The sequence below is a fragment of the Hipposideros armiger genome, unplaced genomic scaffold (genome assembly GCF_001890085.2).
Source record: "Hipposideros armiger isolate ML-2016 unplaced genomic scaffold, ASM189008v1 scaffold_112, whole genome shotgun sequence".
Lineage (NCBI taxonomy): Eukaryota > Metazoa > Chordata > Mammalia > Chiroptera > Hipposideridae > Hipposideros > Hipposideros armiger.
The window spans coordinates 2,407,420-2,421,223 of record NW_017731462.1 but is presented as its reverse complement, the minus strand read 5'-3'; the positions used below and the strand labels follow the sequence as shown (position 1 = coordinate 2,421,223).

Sequence of the window (13,804 nt, the reverse complement as noted above, 5' to 3'; positions counted from 1 at the left end):
GGATCAACACTTCTGGGGAAGTTGGAACTCACTTACATAAGATCACTGAGCAAGCCATTTGGTTTAAAAGGATGACTCCTTACAATGGGGTCTTTCTTTTACTGGTTTAGGTCCCGAGGACTATCTCTCCGAAATTTTGCTCCAAACATTGGGAATTATCTTACTCATAGTTATCATAAAAGTCTCCCTGGCACATTATATTCTCTCAAAAGCTTTAAATGCATGTTCACAGCTGCTAACTGCCAAGCAAATGATCTCCTTAAGACTGAATGTCAAAGGGAACAAAGAGAATGATGGATGTACAGATTACGAACCTGGAACCTGGAACCACACCTGTGAATTTCACAAAGAGTAAGCAAAAAGGTTCAGCAGAGCCACAGAGAGGTAGCTGTGAGTGACACTAATGCCTTCATTTTTTATCACATCTCTCAGACTGAGAGTATGGACAAAAGGGGGGAATTGTTAAAGAGTAAACCACAGGCCCAAAATGGTGTCACTCATGCTCAAAGCCCATGATACCAAACCTAATTTGATACCTGGCCTAATTGCAGACTCAACCTCCCCCAGAAACATAATCTTAATCAGTTTGGAATTTCCTGATCAGCACTAGTGAGGTCATCTGCTTGATAAGATCCTCTGCCTTCCCCTAGGGAGGGTGTTCCTGCCTAAAACAACTGGCTTTTTTAATGTCTTACTTAGTCCCACCCTAATCCATGTTTTAAACTGTTTTGAGTTCCACCCTCTTTCTGCCTATAAAAACCTTCCATTTTGCACAAGTCATCAGAGAGCCCTTGTAGTTGCTAGGTGCCATGCTGCCTGATTCACGAATCGCTTAATTAAAGCCAATTAGGTCTTCAGAATTACTTCGTTGAATTTTGTTTTTTAACACTTCCTTACATGTTTATCATGTGTGTTTATTTGTCTTCTTGCAGTAATGACAAAATCCCTTTTACATAGTGTTTTCACTAACTCGTGAAGTGTTTTATGGTATAATTCCACATAAAAGCTTCAGTTCTTACACTGTAAAATAGGGTATTATACCTTAAATCCTAAACATTCTTGCTTGCGAGCTGAAAATTAAGACTCAGGATCCAGTCAAGCCCTTCCAATTGCTTTTGGAACAGGTGCTGGGGCAAAGCTGTGAAAACAGAAAGCTGAGCACCAAGAATTCCCATGGCCTTCAAGAATGGAACAGACAAAACCAAAGGGTGGTCCAACATTCCCTGCCAAATGACATAGCTTGCTCTAATCACTGTATATTTTGAGAGCAAATGCACTGGAATAACAAAACTTTTTTCTTTCATATTTACATTTTGAAAAATAGGTACTATGACAGTTGTGAGAATTTTCTGTTGGAAAGAAATGATATGGAGGGCTCTGAAGCTGTACTTTCCCATTAGGGAAGCAAACGAAGGCACAGACCCCTGATCCTGTAGCACTGAGTCTCCTGGGAGGGTCCTCACAGCCGGGAGTGCTTCCAGGAGGACCCAGGGAGGAGTGTCTCACTGTCTCCTACACGGTGCTCCCCAGGTTGGCCACCACACTGGGGGCCCTGGCCCCTTCTGGTGCTATGACCCCCTGCGTCCCACCTCTCAGTGCTTTTGGAACCCTCTGGGTCACAGAGCTGCAGTGACTGAGTGCTCAGGGGCCCCCAATCTTGCTCTGCTCCATTGAGCAGTCAGCATCTCTGGGACTCAATTTCCTTATTTGAACACATGAAAAATAACAGGCCCATCTACTCCACAGGGTCAAATAAAAGAATGGATACAAATGTATTTTAAAAGTAGAAAACTTAGGTGTGAAGGTGGGTATTTTAATTTGCACTATGAACTACCAGTTGATATAATGTGTGCTTAGAAGTTTGAGGGAGAATTAGAGAGATTATGAGTCCAAGATAGCCATTCGTTAAGAAAGAGCTATGAGAAGTAAGACCAAAATAAAGTAAAAGTCAGAGGAAATTAAGGGGAAAAATGACAAGAAGTCAGAAATGTGAGCTGAGCTCTAACACTGCTTACAGACAGGTTGTCTGGTTCCAAACAACAAAAACAAACTCCGGATGGTTGTACTGGGGTGAGGGAAGTAGACATCAGTGAGGGACTGGGAGTATCAGTACAGGAGCAAGAGGAGAAAATTTGTAAGTGATGTGGGGGCAGCAAGCACATTATAAACTCTTTGAACAGGAGCCATTTTTATCTATTTACTTCACCTTGAACAGATAGGTACTAAATCTGGTGCAATAATGATTTTTAAATATTTAAATAAAGTCTTAGATTTTACAAAGTGAAAAGAAATACACCTCTGGCAACCTTAAGAAAAAGAGAAGAAAAAAATCATTTATTGGAAAGATACTGAACAGCTCACAAAGATCTAAGGAAAAACAGAAGGATCAGGTCTGGTTGCAGGAATGACCGGAGAGTCTTTTTGGGGCCCCAGTAGTGGCACTTGAAGTGCAGAACACTGACCCGGCCCAGCCTTTTTTAGTTCCTCTCCCCTGGAAGAAACAGAAAAGGTGAAACGGCCCAGAGATCTCATGGTGGAATTTCATTTCTTTTAATGTTTTATTTTGAAGTAATTTAGATTTACATTAAAGTTGTGCAAATCGCACAGAGTTCCTGTATACTCTTCACCCAGGTCTCCCCAATGTTAACATCTTGTATAACCATAGTGCAAAGATCAAAACCAGGAAACTGACATTGAAACAATACTATTAAGTCAATGGCAGACCTTATCGGGTTGCACCAGTTTTCTCACGATTGTGTTTCACTGGCACAGAATCCAGTCCAGGGTTCCACATTGCGTTGTCATCTCCTTCGCCTCCTCCAGTCTGTGAAGGTTCCTCAGTCCTTTCTTGTCGTTCATGACCTTGACATTTTTGGAGAGTACTGGTTAGTTATTTTATAGAATGTCTCCCAATTTGGGTTTGTCTGATGTCAAGGATTAACTTGAGGTTATGCAGAAGTGATGTTGTGCCTTTGTAGGTGCATCATATCAGTAATGTCAGATTGTCTTCTTACTGGTGATCTTAACTTTGCTCATTTGATTACTGTGGTGTCTACCTGGCTTCTCTACTATAAAGGTACTATGTTCTCTTTTTATTTAAAAATACCTGGTGAGGAGATATTTTCATAGGATGCAAATATGCTCTTTCTCACTGTACTTTTGTTCACTAAATTTGACATCCATTGATGGTTCTTGTCTTAAAACAATGTTTGCCTAATGGTGAGTTTCTATTTTTCTCACTCCTTTCCTTTATTTATTAAAAATTCCATGATTTCTTAATATTTGATCAATGTGTGATAATGATACCCATACACAGGAACACAATATTTTTACAACTAAATTTGGTTATTGAAATCCAGGTTGATTTACTGAGGAATACCTCCCAATTAGTGCCTAATCTACTAATTTACCAAATGCCTCCAACTATTTTTACCTGATTAGATTCCATTTAAAATAATCATAGAGAATCTGGGAAAATTACATAACTACTTTGTGACAATATAAAAGACATAATGAGATAAAAACCATGGAATTAGAAAACTTATGACTAAAGGAATCCTGATTGAATCAGATGATGTTTGCTTAAATCAGTTAATTGTTCAGACTTGGTTGACATGGTGTGGGAGGAATTATTTTAAAATATATATAAAATAGATATAAAAAGGATATATATTTTAAGAGACCAGAGTTCCAACAGTAGGAATTGTTATAAAAAACCCCGGCTCTCAGTAAGTGTGGGGAGAGTTTTATGAAATAATTTGCCACCATTTTGATAAAAGCAGAAACTGCACAGAGGCTGCAAGCCCTAGCCTCTAAAGTCAGGAACAGCCCTGGGGGAGAAAAATTAAGAGTCTAGAGTAACCAGAAGGTGTTAAGGAGGCAATAAAACCTTTTCCTCTACATGGCAGCCAGGAACTGGCTGAAGGAGAAGGTGCCAGGGGCCATGAAAAGGCCCAATAACTGGAACCCGTGGCATTATTTCAGATCACAAAGTTTAGTTGGTGTAACTGATAAACACTTTGCATAAAATGAAGTAAATATTCCTCATTTATAGGGTCCAGGGGAAAGTGAAATAAAATAAAACATACTTAGCGATAGCTGGTATTACATAAACAGTGAATAAATAGTATTCATTTTCACAACCAACATTCACAGAGTTTTCACGTAGTTTTACACTTAACAATTTTGGGCCTTAGTCTTTGGAACTCATAAAAGCAATCATACTAATGACTTCTGAAGTGCCTTTTTAGCCCTGAAATGCTATGACTACACTGCCATAGGTAGGGAATTGAAGACAAAAAAAAAACCAACTCTGCACATTGAACTTATAGAAAGGCTGACCCACCTGCCTTTATTTATTAAACACTGGATATGTGGCAGGCACTATGCTAAAGTCCAGAAATTTTTAAACTAAATAAAGAGCACTCATTCCCTGACTGACTTCAGCTTCACATTCTATTCTGACAGATGACCATGCAAACCAACTACTACTATGTACTATGGTAGAGTAGTGGGGGAAAAGGGGTATTTCGCCTCGCATGAGTGAGGACTGGCCTCAGAGAAATGCAGACACGAGACCTGGTCTATGAAGAATCAGCAGACATTTACCCAGGAGAGAACAGTGCATACTAGGTAGATGAGTTTGAACAAAGGCATAGAAATATGGAAGTACACAGTGGTAGGGATGCGTGTTATACTTGGGTGTGTAGACAAGCAAAAGATTGAACGTGCATCAAGTTAACTTGGGACAAAACTAGAGTGACTTCTATAGGCAATGGGGAGCCATTGACTACTTTTAAGGTAAAGAGTCACGTGGTAGGTAGTATTTTACAAAATATTTGTCAGCAGGGTAGAAAATGACATTAATGGGGATTGACTGGAGGCTGAAATAAAACAGTTTAAAATACTATTTCAACAATTCAGGTAAGAAGCAGTGACTTCAACTAGGGCAGGAGGCACAGGAATAGAGAGGAGGGAAGGGACTTCTTACACATTTTAGAACTACGGTTGCCTCTGTGAGTTCCGCATCAGTACTATGACTATCAAAGTATTTATACTAACCTTCNTTGGCAAACAGAAGCATGCAAAAAGGTTTCAAAACTTCAAAGTAGCTTTAATGAAAGACTAATTGCAAAAGGCTAATGAAAAGTTAAAGAGATAAGAGGTACCTAAAACAAAAGACAACAGGAAGGATCTGATGACTGATGTCACTCCAACTGGTCCTCTCTATCCTCTATCCTCCTTTCCACTCTTTAAAGACTAAAGAGCAGTTACATTATTAAAATAAAACCATTTGAGTCTACAGGAAATCCTTCATGTGCATCTTTCACTCCTAAGTCAAAGGCTGACTTAAGTGCCATAATTAGAATTTCTTAAACCCAAGAAAGATCCACCTAAATCTTTATAAAAGGATTATCTCCTGGGGTCAATGAGAGAAAAATAAAATTTTACGTTGTCCCTTCCTAACCAACTCCAAACCAATTGGTTATCTATCCTTTTTCTCCCAGGATAGCTATTGCCTTCTAGTTTTAGTCTGTCAATTCTTTCTTTTGTCTATCTTTGAGAGTGACACTGGATCTTGGGAAGGTAGTAAACCTTGTGCCATCTTGGATCTATGGGGTTGTTTAATATTGCCAGAAATATTTATTCTTTGTTCTGGCTAAAGCTCAATAAGATAATTGAAAGGATTTAATAACTTTTTGATCCAAAATTTGGCCAAATTGGAAGCTCAGACTGAGAGTTTCATTTTAGCTTAGGGATAAAAAAAAAATTAAAATAAATCCTATGTAAAAGAATTTTTTTAACAAAGAGGTAATGTAGTTAGATATAGGTTGATCCATATGGGTAGCAACCCAGTTCTTTGAGTATTTAAAACAGATGTCCTTGTTTTACGTATGAAATCCTTACAAGACCTGAAGTGTGGCTCCAGAAGCAATTCGAACCCCTCTTAAGCAGGGGACACATGTTGAACATCATCAATGTGCAGCGGCCCTCATTGACTGGATCAAAGATGCTATTTGTGGAAGGAAGTGCCTAACACTGCTGCATTTTCAGTTTCAAGCTATTTAAGACTTCCTCCACCTTTCTCCCTTTCTCACTGGTTTCTTTAACCTGGATGTGACACACTAGGACCTGACAGAAATAGAACTGAAGGCATCCTAAAATGGCAAACTTTGTGAAGGATATGCACAGCCTCCACAGTACCAGCCCTCGATACCTGGTGGCGAAGATCAGTCAGACTGAACCTATGAGTCCAATCACTCACAAGAGGGATGTTTTGGACTTACGGCTGGACCTGTAGTCGATAAAGCCTACATGAGTTAAGGTGTGTGGGTGGTGTCTATGGGGCCAATGTAAAGCCAACTCCCTTACTGTGTCTGACCTTGAAGATGCTTTAAATTCAACCCAAGAATTATATCATTGTTGGGTTCATCGGAAATGAAGATTTCAAGTATGTCCTCATGTTGGGAGCACTTTACATGAGACTCAGGCAGCACAGTTGATTGCTACAAGTGTGTGGAGCCTCTGCACAATGACTGTGGAAAGATCAGGAGCCAGAACTGAAATTGGGAGTTTGCACTGAGGTGTGTAGATGAGTTTATTGATGACTTACTGTAGCGTGCATCTGTGATACCATTCTGCCCTGGCTACAGAAGCGGTATATGCGAGAGGAAACGGAGCAACTGGAGCCTTGGGTTAGTGCTCTAGAAGAGGACGTAGATGATGTGCAGTTCAGCAAAGAGGACGAAGGGGAGGATGAGAAGTTGGAGAGGGTACCACCACCTGATCACTGTGACTTGGACAAGCCCTGGCATGCTCCCACACTGTACTACAAAAGGATTAAGAGTGGGTCTCCCAGAAGGCAGAGTCAGCCTCCCGAAAGCAGGAGCCCTTCCCCCCACAGAGAAAGGCATCAGAGCAAGAGTCCAAGATGTCACCCCAGCAGGTCCTGAGATAGAGAGTACAGGTCCTGCTCCAAGTCCGTAGATCATTACCATAGTCACAGACATAGGAGCCACTCAAAGTCTCCTGAAAGGTCTAAGAAAAGCCACAGGAAGAGCAGGAGAGGGAATGAACAGTNCTGAGGGCTTGTTTTTTTTCACTTCCTACCTACAGCTTGAGATTCTATTTGTTCTTACCCTTTCTTCTGTATCCTTAAAGAATGATTGGGGAATGGAAGTAGTATGCAGGCTATGTTAGATGACCTGGAGTCCTGCACTTTTTTTCCTGACATTTTATTACATATCCTGTACAAGAGTTCACACCAGCTAATGAGGACTCAATCCCATTCACATGGAGGAGGCCTCTTGGGCTTTGGATGGCTTTCTGTTTCACCCATTTTCTCCTTCGGCCCTTTACCACTATTCCTCAGTCAGAAGAGGAATTGAATAATAAAACTAACTCAATTTCCTTTCCTCCATATTTGGAAGTTTTGGTGGGACTTCTCAGATTTTTGTGAACCCGCCATTATGGTTTCTGGAAAGTTGAGAGCTGGATTCTGCCCAAGCTATGTCTTTCATCATCACTTCATTCCAAAATCAGATGTTTCTTATTGCAATAGGTTATGCCTCTTTCCTTATTTGGTGGTTTGATAAATTTTTCTTTTGTTGGTTTTACATTTTTTTAAACTACAAAAGGTGGCTTTAGTAGAGTGGATAAAGACATGAATTCTAGAGCCAAACTACCTGGCTTTAGGTCTCTGCCACTTGCTCATTCTGAGACTAGGGGTCAGATATTTAGTTTCCATGGTGACAGTTTCCCAGTCTGTCAAAGATATCTCAAAGATTTGGTGTTAAGATTAAGTCAGTTAATACATGTAAAGCTTTGAGAACAGTTTCTGGCATATAGTAAGCACTTAATGAATGTTAGATAATCTTTTTATTTTCATTATGGCTAACTTTAAGTATTGAGCAGTGGAAAATTATTTTCAATCTACCACCTTAAACCAGAAATCTCTTATTCTAGTCTTTAGGTCAATATTTCCTACTCTTTGAACCTATGATACATACATAGTCTAACTAAACTGCACAATGAGGTTACTCAGAGATTGTATCCTTTGGTCCAAACTTCCTATTTAGCATCTCAAACCACATAAACATGCCCATTTTCCTTCCTCTTCATCTTTATTTTTTTTCAAAAGAAATTCTGTCAAATGTTAATAGTGAGAAAATCTATGACTTTGGGGAGTTTATTAACTACTTAACAATTTCTGGTGTATAATAGGTACCAATCAATATTTACTGAATAAATATATCTAAGAAGTGCTTCACACTTGGGTTTTCAATGCCCCTATGAGAATCATTTGAGAGTCCATGTCATTTTTTTTAATGTATTGTACATCTTGAAAAGCACCAATTTACCTGGTCACCTGGATGTCATTTTTCCTTGTTACACAAGTTAACATGGTATATTTAAAAATATTTATTTTGGCTCTATATTTCAAAATATCTGATCTCTGCCAATGATTCACAAATAGTGGGCCCTCCAGGTATCCTACAAATGGATTACACGTAGGCAGCTGTATTGATTCCCCTCAGCAGAGGGTTGAGTTTGGAAAGCAGGAACTCATTGCCCTTTGCTTGGCACTACAATGATTATTTTCTATGTGTGCCATGACATGGAATAGGTTAAAAAGAAGGAATCTGTGCAGTCAAAAGGTAAGTTATGCTGGAAAGTAGGAACCCCCAAAAGGACCAAGGCACCATTAGCCTAGAAAACAAATGGCGGGTTTAAAAAGGTCCACAAAACACTTAAAATACTGTGCGAAGTTTGTGAGTGTGACTGTTTTTCTGAGTCAAGGGTTTGTAACTTCCACAGAAACCTGAAAAGCAGTGTTTTTCAAAGTGTAATTTGAGATTCAGGATCATCTAAAATGAGGGTTATTAAAAGCATAAATTCCCAGGACCCATTTACTGAATGTTAAATACTTTTAAATGACTAAAATAAAATTCTTTACTCATGTCCAAAGTATTTGAAATTTTGTTTCTGTAAAAATGTCAATTATTTTTATTAAGTTGAGGTTAGAGTCGTGCTTGTGGCAAAATTGGAAAACGAGACTATATGGTTTGTATTTGATAGTAAATTTGAATTTATTGATACAATAAAGAGGTGACCAAAAGTTAGTAAGAGCTGATGCTTCACTGATAAAAGCTTGTATGAAAATAAGAGAGAGGAAAATTGTTCTTTAATTATTCACAAATTGTATTTCTGAGGCGTGTTCCCTCTCAGAAACTCTGAATGGAAGTTTTAGAAACACTAATTTCAGATCACGTAAAGACTAACTTCCTCTTAGTCAAAGCTGCTTAATGATGGACTGCATCATTTTGGGGAGCAGTACTTTTCATCTCACTAGAGGAGTTGAATGTAAGGGGCATGTAAGTTCATAAGGTGCTTGACTTTCCTGGCTCACTCTCATAACTGGCAAGTTTGTGTTGGGTTTTGATGGGAAGCCCTAGTTCCTCCCATCTGGGCCCCTCCACGGGCTGCTTGAGTGTTCTTACAACATGACAGCTGGCTTCCCACTCCAGAGCAATTGATCTGAGCGAGAGCAAGCCAGACAGAAGCTGTTCTTTTTATGATTTAGTCTTAGAATTCATGTAATAACACATCCGTCATGTTATACCTGTTAAAAGTGAGCCCTCACTAAATCTGGTCCACATTCAAAGGAGGGGAATTAGGCTCCATCTTTTGAAATGGGGAGTGTTAAAAATTCTTTGTGGGCACATTTGAAAACACAACTAACTTAAAATAAATTTCTAAAGATGGGACGTGAAGGATCAAAGGAACATGTTAAGGGTTATACATACTTCTGAATTGCCCTTCAAACAATTTGTACTCATTTTACCCCTATAGCAGTAATATGTGAGTTTTATTGTCCTGAGCCATAGCCAACACTGAGCATTCTCTTTATAGCAGGGCCTCTGCTTAGCCAAAGGGTGCCTTTGTAAGAATAACAAAGGCGCTCCTGCAGTGGCTGGGTGGTTCAGTTGGTTAGAGCACGAGCTCTGAGCAACAGCATTGCCAGCTAGATTCCCACATGGGCCAGTGAGCTGTGCCCTCCACAACTAAGATTGAAGGACAACCACTTGACTTGGAGCCGACGAGTCCTGGGAAAAACACACTATTTCCCAATAAAGTTAAAAAAAGAAAAAAAAAAAGAAAAAGGTGCTCCTTCCCTGTGCAGACATAGTCCCCCACCAGTGTATATGGGTTGGCAAGGGGAGTGCCAGCTGGTTTTCAGCTTCCCCGGCCTCCTGGGCTGGGCACCTTTGTGCAGGCCACAACCTGCACAGTCAGACTGTGGCCATGTTGAAAGTTTTAAAAAATTCTTTTCTGAACTAAACTAAACGACAAATTTGTCTTTTTTCTACTCATTAAAGCAAATGATTTTTCTTCTCATCCTAATCATTTAAGAGTGGCCCTGCCTAACTCGCACTTTAAATGTATTATTATTTATACCTGAGAATAATAAAAATGTACTTCCTGTTTCTTATCCCTGCTTGCCCTGTCTCTAGCCACCCTCCTAAATAAGGATAGGACTGTGTCCCTACATTATGACAACACTGTCTGTAGAAGTGATTTCTCAGTTTGTTATGATACAGGCAAGATTGTAAAATGCTAGCCAGGAAAGTTAAGTGTGCACTTGTAAGCATCAATTGCCCTTGACCATATTCACAGCTTCTGGTTTTTCTTCTTCTTTTTTTTTCCTCTTTCATTTCCTGTAAGGGGATGTGATAAACCACAAAACTGGCCGTGAATCCTACACCTGCTGCAACTTGCTATTTGGATCCTGGCACTATCTTGCATAAAATATACAAGCATATTTGTACCAGTTAACATAGGAACACAACAGCCTTTTCACATGTTTTTTTGGGAAAAAAAAATTTTAAATTATGATTTTTATGCTGCCTAAACCAGGCTGTATTTACCATCCATTGTAATGTAATCCTCTGTTCTTGTACAACATCAGGATTAATTTACCAGTAATTTTTTACTGTTACTTTCAATTACCACTCATTTCATGTACTTCTAAGATCGGAGGATTTCTTCATGAACTGGTAAAAGAAAGAGTTTATAACTAAAATTTTGGGAACCTTGGCTAATATAAATGTGGATGATATTGTTAAATAGTTTGATTATTTCAATTGATCTGACCACAGTGGTGGTTTTTTTTGTATTAAATTGACCAGTTTAATCCTAAATAGTAAAACTCTTTATGTGGTTACCATAATTAAAGCCAGAAACATAGTTGCTATTTTTCACCTTCAATGTTTGGGTATGATATTATCATATTCAGTTCTTCATTAACTCTATGTTTGGCAGTAGGTGTTAAGAAGCAACAAGAGTTCAGATTTACTCCCACCAGACCCATAGGAAGCATAATTGAAACATTACTTGAAATGTAATTGCTTTTCCATCAGAAAATTTAAAACTGAGAGATCACTTTTCCAGGTGTCAAATAAGAACTGAATTCTAAAAATGTGGCAGCATCACTAACACTTATCAAGATATATTATTTATATCAAGCAAAAATAAGTTCCACTATCCCCAAAGCATACAACCTCACTCAAAAATATATATGAATGCTTACCTCTAAATAGATAGGAGTTAAATGATTTTCATGAAGGTGTACAAATTCTAATATGACTAAAACAGAAATCCTACTAATGCCTTAGTATCTATTCTGAAATAGTCCCATTTGATCATTAGAGCAATTTCAATAGAAATCTCAATTCTCAATATCATCTTTAATGTAAGAAATATTTTTGCCTCTAAAATGTCACTGCCCTTTCTTAGTTGTCAACCTGGACTTTACATCAGTAGAGAAAACAGTGTGAGAAAAAGCATGAAGTGGGCCAAGAGGCTTGCTTAAATCAATTTCTGTTAAAGTGCTTTCTCATTTATCACCTCTGAAAGGCCTTTTGACAAAGGTTCTCTGATGTAATTTTTGTCAGAGTACCAGGTCAACTGCTGCTTAAACATTAGCTTAGTCTGAAGACTGAGTCTTGGGGAGGAAGAGGGCAGTCTTCAAACGTTAATCTATATGAGGAAATGCATGTATTTTATTAAGTAGAGAGAGTCTTTCTGTAAAATAAAAATTTGTCACTCGAAGCTTAACAGTTTCATGTCCAGGGTGAGAACTGCAGTGAGAAGAACAATCTGGGCAATTAAGATATTTAAAGGTTAAAAAAAATAGACGGGTGGATCACTGGAAATACCCTTTCCAACGCAACAGTAGAAAAGGTTTTATGTGTACTGTGAACCTGAAATATTTGGATCTTGTGGGGGAAAGTGGACTTTGCTGGCAGAGCTTTCTGACTTTTTTTTTTCTTGTTTTTATGTTGTATGGGTTTGTAGCACTGAAAGTGGACTTCAAAGAAATGTGTGGATTTTACATATGTGGAGAGTAAATCATTTCTATGAGGCATTTTCACAAGTTTAGTTATATTTATATAAGTGATCCAAAGCCAGGGGTAAAACAAGAAAATTTAGGGTGAGATGCCACCTGGATTAAATGCTGAGGGTAAAGTTGTTTTGAGGGCACAGTATATCAGAATTAGTCCCTCCATTCTCAACATCACTTTTTGGCAGTGACATTCTAAAGGTAGACCAAATTAGAGGTAGGCAATAAACTGGAACACAAAAGGAGAGATTATGCTTCCACCAGACCTGGCCACACCACCAATGTTTATTGGAAATTTCTTTTTTAATACCACTTGGAATTTGGAAGGAAAAAGAGAAAATCTTTTCTGTTTTATCACTTATGCTGAATGTAGTCAGGAAAGAAAAAAAAAAGCACTTATTTCTGTTTAAATGAAAATACAAATAGAGCAAGAAAAACGTGAATATATATGTGTACCTGTACTTGAGTGCATGTTTGTATACTCCCTTGCCCCCTCAGAAGTGGCTGTTATTTTAAATAAGGGAAGCATGGATGGGATGCTGCATAGAAGGCAATCTATGATTATAGACAAAGCTTCCAGGGTGAAATGCATTGACTTTTAATTTTTTATTTGTTTCTTGAAAATGCTTCTTGAAAAACACATAGCATAGCACTCTGGCACATGAGGTCCTCAATAAATATTTTTTAATAAATTATAACCCAGTTTTCTCCAGGCCCCCCGATTGTTACACTAACAGCAATAACTCTTGCTCTTCATAGGCTATCTAAGGGACCATCAGGGCCCCTTCACATCTCTCTCCCAGTGATTCCTGGGAGCTTGAAAGGGCTGTCTTATTTGAGCTGAAAAACAGGTCTGTCATGTTCTCTACTCCAGCCCTCTTCTTGATTTCTGCTGATTAGAAACTGCTTAAGGGGGTCAACATGGCCATGCTAATATCATTGCTAAGCTGCAACCTTCTGATCTTCTGAACAGGATCATAAAAACTATGCCTTACTCAACCTCAGGGAGAACCATTTTCAAGCACCTCAATGTGAATGCCACCCCCTGGAATTTTGCTACAAGGTGGCTTTGCTCAGCCATCCTCTGGGTGGCGCTGTATTCTCTGGAGTCCGTGATATGCCAAGAGCGTGTATTAATACAGGAATGGGGAAAGTGCTCTTCTCTCTGTGCTATGATGCACTTGGACACCTGAGCGCTGAAGCAGCACTGCTTGCATCCCATTTTTTCTGAACACAGCAGCTTCAACTTCTGGATACAGCCTCGCTATACACAAGCCCAGTCAAGATCAGTGGGACTCGGGAAGGGTAGATGGCTCACCCCTTCTCCCAGTCCTGGCTCGATATGCCCATGAAAAACTTGCACTCAACTCTTAGAGACACTAACACAGCGATTGATTAGGC

The 13,804-nt window shown here is 39.0% G+C and overlaps 1 pseudogene; it reads left to right on the top strand.

Annotated features, from left to right (window-relative positions):
• The first annotated feature begins 6,163 nt into the window (after positions 1–6,163).
• LOC109385326 (pre-mRNA-splicing factor 38A pseudogene) lies at positions 6,164–7,085 on the top strand (annotated as a pseudogene).
• The last annotated feature ends 6,719 nt before the right edge of the window (positions 7,086–13,804 follow it).